The sequence below is a fragment of the Helianthus annuus genome, chromosome 5 (assembly GCF_002127325.2).
Source record: "Helianthus annuus cultivar XRQ/B chromosome 5, HanXRQr2.0-SUNRISE, whole genome shotgun sequence".
Taxonomy (NCBI): Eukaryota; Viridiplantae; Streptophyta; class Magnoliopsida; order Asterales; family Asteraceae; genus Helianthus; species Helianthus annuus.
Genome location: NC_035437.2, coordinates 176619043 through 176625964, shown reverse-complemented (window position 1 = coordinate 176625964; position 6922 = coordinate 176619043). Strand labels below are relative to the sequence as shown.

Sequence of the window (6922 nt, the reverse complement as noted above, 5' to 3'; positions counted from 1 at the left end):
CATATTAAATTTAAAAAGCTTATAGATCAAATTAATTTGTATTTTTAAAAGCTCAATTACATTGAAAATTGTCAAGTAGTATTTTATTGAATCCTTTTAAAAAGCTTATATATAAAAGAGTTAATTACATAGTTAGTCCCTGTGGTTTGCATAAAATAACATACTTAGGTACTAATAGTTTAAAATCACCTTCTAAGGTATTAACTTTTCATTTTGTAACGTTTGGAGGTATTAAGTTCTTGGATATTAACATAGTTAGTCCCTGTGGTTTGCACAAAATAACATATTTAGGTACTAATAGAATGTGATTTTAAGCCTACAAATAACGTTAATACCTTCAAACGTTACAAAATGAAAAGTTAATACCCTAGAATGTGATTTTAAACTATTAATACCTAAGAATGTTACTTTGTGCAAACCATAAGGACTAACTATGTAATTAACTCTAATTAACTTGTATTTTAAAAGCTAATTACATTAGGAATTGTCAAGTGATATTTTATGGAGTGTTTGTCGAAGCCGCTTAGTGCCCCGCCCTACCTTGTATATATATATATATGGGTAAAGATAGCGTAAAAAGGGCCTAAAGTGTGAGAAGTGTATTATAACACTATATATAATACTATATAACACCATATAAACACCGTATAACAATATGTAACACCATATAATACCATATAACACTATGTAACACTATATATCGTTATATAACAAATATAACACTATACTAGGGCTGGCATATCGTGTATACCCGTACACGATAAGACACGACACGATAAGACACCATACACGAAATCCCATACACGAACACGACACGATAACTTATCGTGTCCTTTTTTTCAAACACGAACACGACACGATTACACGAAAATTACCTGTTAATACCTGTTAACACGACTGTTCGACTGTTATACACGAAAATTACCTGTTAATACCTGTTAACACGAACAGGGCATGCTATCTGAGAGTTACAGAGGGAGTTTAGGGTTTTATTTTTTTTAATTGAATGAGGAATGGAAATAGAAAGGAATTAAGGAACCCACACGCACATGGCTGTTAACACGAACAGGGCATGCTAACGGGTATTAACATGTAAACAGGTATTTAACCTGTTTATACACGAAAATTAACAGGTAATCTCGTGTCTACCTGTTTGGTACTCGATACCTGTTAAGGCCATACACGATACATGTTAACTTCGTGTAGGTTCGTGTCGTGTATTCATGTAAAATTGCCAGCCCTACACTATACATCTATCATAGACATGCTATCAGACGACCTATAGTGTTATATTTGTTATATAATGATATAGTGTTACATAGTGTTATATGGTATTATATGGTGTTACATATTGTTATACGGTGTTTATATGGTGTTATATAGTATTATATATAGTGTTATAATACACTTCTCACACTTTGAGCACTTTGAGCACTTTTTACAGGATCCTCTATATATAAACACTTTTTACGCGATTTGTAGGGTTTTTGATTGATTCCTTACAGATATTGGTTGGGGTGTGACATGTGAGAACTAGGAGAACTCCTACTTCCTGCGTGAGTTGGGCCGCAACTTTGTGCACAAACATAGATGAAAATGTTATAAACACATATGTAAAAAAATTTGGAAAAATATTGTCGGATCGGTAGTTATGCCTGATATAAAATTTGTTTACGGAACGATGACATGACCAATAAAAAAATTTTATATGGATGTAAATTTTTGCATGTGACTTTTTTTATTTTTATTTTTATTTTTTTGTTAGAACAAGTTATTTTTTAAAGATTTTTGAGAAATTTTTTTTTTGAAAAAATCTTTTGGAAAGCCTGGTTCTCACAACTTGATGTGGTTCTCATTTTACCATTTCCATAAATTCGCAAATATAAAAAAACCTACAAGGTACTTGCAAATAGTCTCTGACTCAGCATACCACGCATAATGGGTTCCAAGTGGATGAGGTGTGGATGTAGATGTGTAACCGCCCAAAAATTTATTACTGTACGTAGTTGGTACGAAATTTGGGTTTGAATTAATAAAGTGAGGTTTTATTTCAATAAATGGACTTGGGCCCAAGATAGAGTTAGTGGTGGAAGGTCCATGGATTATGGAGTATAAAAAGAAAGAGATGAAACCCTTGCCTCCATAGTTGTCATATTAACTATTTCTAGAGAGAGAAAGCTAGAGAGAGAATGTGGAATTTTAGAGAGAGAAAGTTAATGAAAAGGGATTCAAGATCAGGGAATCATGATTAGAACTTGGAATCATTTAGAAAACAATTAAGAATCATCCCAACAATGTTGTTTTAGTTGAAATTTGGGTAAGACTAAGCATCCAAATCTATGTTTTTATGAAAAGGGTTTTTTTTGGTAAAACTTTGGTTTTCAACATAAAGATAAGATTTTTTGTTCGTGTTACTGAAGCTAAAAATGACTTTGTTAATGCTTGTATGTGTGACTTTATCAATGACTTTGTTAATGCTCGATGACTTTGTTCAAAATGATGTGAAAGTCATAACGCGAGTTAGGCAATAACGATGTCGACCTTGTTTTTGGAATATTGTAAAGTGACGATTTTCCTTGTGTTAACTTTTATACAGATCACGCGACGCTCATTCTAGCCTAGACATCTTAGCATGAAGTATTTTACAACAGACATGTAAGTTTCTAGACCCCTATTTACTTATTGTTTTAAACGATGTGCATACTCACTGCAGTTTTCAAAGTAAAGTAAATATGTTTTCTATCACACATGTTAGCTTGTGATAAAGTTTTCCAAAGTAAAGTATACAATTTTAAAGTGTTGACGTGTTATAGTACTAAGTATAAAGTGTTATGTTTCTAAACCGTAACTCTATATGATAAATCTTGCTAAAGTGACTATAACGTCTTAAAGTGATAAACTTACAAAGTGTTATAGTATAAAGTGTGCACAATATGCATATAGACTATCTCGGAAAAGTCGAAAAGTCTGGAGCTTGATACTGAAAACTATCGGTATACATTGTCCCGGTGAAAGTCTAGAGCCCAAAAGTGATATATGTCAAAATAGAAAGAGGTGCAAAACCTTTGTGGTTTGCTGGTGATTGATCAACTGCGTATAGTATAAAATGCATGCATACTTCATGGCAGAGTTTATAGTTAATATAAAGTTCTATGTTGTTGCTTAGTGTAACGTTATGTGAGGTAAAGTTGTGTGTTGCACTTTAAATGCTTTGTGTATTTGATGTATGTTAAAGATTATAGTTATACTTTAAAGAATTAAAGTAGGGTATAATATACTGTGCACATAAAATTCATAGTAAAAAGTTATACTTTATGATAAAGAGTTATGCTTAGTCTTAAAGTACAATCATCTAATACACTAAAATACATTACTTGAAATAATACAAGTTATGTCAAAGGCGTTAACGTATAAAATGTTGTTATGGTATGCAATTATAATGACATTCCAAAGTTTAAAGTTCATTTAATATACACACTAGGTTGATGATCGGAATAGAGGCTGGTCTCTCGTAAAGGCTCTCCGTGCTAACTGGCATCCGGTATGTATGAACAATTTTTCAAAGAGTAAATCCAGTAGATGAAAACCCCGGGTTTGGGGCATTTCAGCATGCCGACGTGGATGCAAGATGAGCCACTATAGTGGCAACATCAATTTTATTGGCTTGGAGCAACCAATTGCAGTAATGATCATAAACACCACCAATACGTCAACCCCTACACAATATATCACTTTTTACCAAGTCTCTCTTATAGAACGGTGGGAATAAGAAACAACAATCACTACAGGCATAGCAACAATCTCCGTGTTATAATAAAGGATCATCATGAGACTAATGAAAAAGTACCCCACGGGTCCTCTAATGTATGTAGGTAAACCCATATTAAATACAAACAGATGAGGATTGAAAGGGCCACCAATGCTAAAGGGACATGAACTACCAAATACTTGCATATGGTCTCCGACTCGACATACCACTCACGATGGGTTCTGAGTGGATGAGTTATGGATGTGGATGCCATATGTGTTGCTGTAGAGGCGCTATTAGTGGGATGAGTTGATGTGGTGGATGTGGATGTAGATGTGACTGCACTAATGATAAAAAACATCACGAACACACCAACCTCAACACCATGTATCATTTGTGTCCATGTCTCTATGCTAGAAAGGTGGTGGGAATAAGAGGCGACAATCACTACCAACATAGCAACGATCCCCATGTCATACCAAAGGATCGTCATAAAACAGAAGCAAAAGTAATCCCACGGGTCCTCTGACGCACGTATGTAAACTCATATCATATACAAACTAATGAGAACTAAAATGGCCCCCAATGCTAAAGAAACATACATCACATCCGTTGGAATAATAACTCGAGGGTGCCTCTCAACCCTGTAAGTAATCAGATGTCCCACATGATACACAATCATCGTAAACACAACCCACATGAACCAAAACATTTTCTTGAACCTTCTATGAATCATGTTACAAAAAAGGTGAACTAAAAATAATCAATACTTGTTAAACAAAACAATGTAAACATAAAAAAAATTGTTTTAGTGGGTTGACTTGTATGTAAAGCAATGAATGTTGATGGTGGGGATATAGCAAACTGAATAATCACCGTCCATGTCTGTAACGCTTCGCATTTTGGAACTTTCCTTATTTAGAAAGTTTGTCTGTATTTCTATTTTTGGAAACTTGTATCCTCATTACAATCGTATTTCATTTTCCAACTTTGTAATCCGAGAATTGATCATAATGAAATTTGTTATTTATACATATTTGTTATACATACAATCAGTCGTTTAAATACGTGTTTTGATACTCTTTATATGTGCAAATACTTATACATGCATTCATGACACTCAAATTATGGTTGCATACATGTTACATACTTGAAAATGTGCTAAAAATGGAAGTTATGGCTTAAAATAATAAGAAAATCAAAGTTGAGGGGCCAAAATGCAATAAATCAAACTTGAGGCTGGTAAAATGGGACGCCATGGGGGCGCGATACCCTAAGCCATATCTGTCGCAACCCATGAAACCCTTTATCCCCAGATTATTGTTTCTTGGTCATGGATTGGCCACCTTTTTACTCCCCAATTATCTTTAATCTTCATGAAACACTAAACCCTAACCAACCACTATATAAGCAAGCTCCTTATCACTCATTTTCACTTTCTCAACTCATCTACACTCTCAAATCTCTCTCAAATCAGTTGCAAACATCAGAAAAAAGACAGATTATTCTAAGTGCAAAAGTAAGCATTTTCTTCACTTTTCTTCGTCTTTTCTTCCATTTCAAGGCTTGGAACACCTCTAGGAGTGTATCCACAAGTTTACCATGGTAAACTAAGGTGGAACATCACTATTTTGAGGTCCAAACTTTCTGTTTTGAAAGATTAACTTGTTAACTTTTATGAAACTTATGATTACTTATACAATCTTATACCTACCTTGCTTCTAATCAAGTCTATGGTGTTACTTTTTTACATGCAAAAATTGTTGAAGCACTTTTATGAGAAAAATGAGAAAGTATATTGGTTTTTTATGGCATTTGCCCAATTACTTATTTTTGGAATAAATTTATCCTTGAAACCAATATACTTTATCATTTTTCATTTTTTTCTCATAAAAGTCTCTTAACAATATTTTATACATAAAAAACCAACATACTTTCTATACTTTCTGTTTTATCTCATGAAATGTCCTTCAACAATTTTTTTAATGTTAAAGTCCCTTCACGTGTTAAATTTGAACAAAATTATGATATTTTTTTTTTTAAAAAACACTTGCTACATAAAGTTATGTTTTAACCTAAGATATGTTTGAAAATTCATAGATCATTGCTACAGTGTGAGTTCCTTTTGGTAGATTTCACTAATTCTTACTATTTTTCTCCAAATCATATAAGGCTTCAAATATTTTTCCCGAACCGAGGGGTTCCTGGGAACCCCAAAAACCCCCTGGATCCGCCCCTTCATTGCTACGAAACCGAAAACATTTAAAAACGAAAATCGAATGAAAAATGATTAAACCCGAACCGAATAAAACGAATTTGGTTTGTATGTAGCCCAATAAACCAAGTAACCAAAGTATACCATACTTTATATTTAGTCAAGTAAACCAATATATCTGAATTTGTTGTATTCGGTTGAAACCGAAAACTAAATCAAATTCGAATTCGGTTTGTGCTTCAGTTTTGAAGTACTTAGATTCCGTTTAGTTTGGTTTGATTTTTGGTTTAACCCAATAAAAGGAACTAAATAATCTAATGAACTGAAAAGAGCCGATGGGCACCTCTAACGGTTCCAAATTGTTTAAATTATTTTTTGTCATAATTATCATCAAATTTAACAAGTGAAAAGACTTTAATGTTGAAAAAATTGTTGAGAGACTTTTGTGAGACAAAACAGAAAGTATGTTGGTTTTTCATATGCAAAAAGTTGTTGACGGACTTTTATGAGAAAAATGAGAAAGTACGTTGATTTTTTTTTTATATTTCCCCTTTTAACTTTTATAGATTAAGAAGTTCATTGACCCATACTTTATTCTTTGGGTTTTCTCGGTTTTTTTTCTTTTAGTTAATATACCAAGTACCGGTAGGGGTGTTCATCGAATCGAATATTAAATTTTCGAATTATTCGAATAATTTTTATTTTTCCTTGAATTCGAATTCCATTAAAACCTACACAATTCGATTCGAATTCGTATTCGAATAAAAAACCCAATTCGTATTCGATTTGTATTCGACTAAAAATTTGAATTCAAATCGAATTCGAATAAATTCGATTTGATTCAGATTCTTTTAAAATATGTAAAAACTATCAAAATGAAACATAAATTTTAAAGCAGCCATAAATCACGATATCACATTAAAAATTTCCAAATAAAGTAACATAAGTCTAAAATTCAA

General features: G+C 32.7%; 1 long non-coding RNA gene across 1 annotated transcript; it reads left to right on the top strand.

The window, feature by feature from the left end:
* The first annotated feature begins 2168 nt into the window (after nt 1-2168).
* LOC110939505 lies at nt 2169-5094 on the top strand. The gene is made up of 3 exons (XR_002592308.2): nt 2169-2317; nt 2597-2655; nt 3482-5094. It is a non-coding gene; the product is annotated as an uncharacterized LOC110939505 (long non-coding RNA).
* Nucleotides 5095-6922: the final 1828 nt, after the last annotated feature.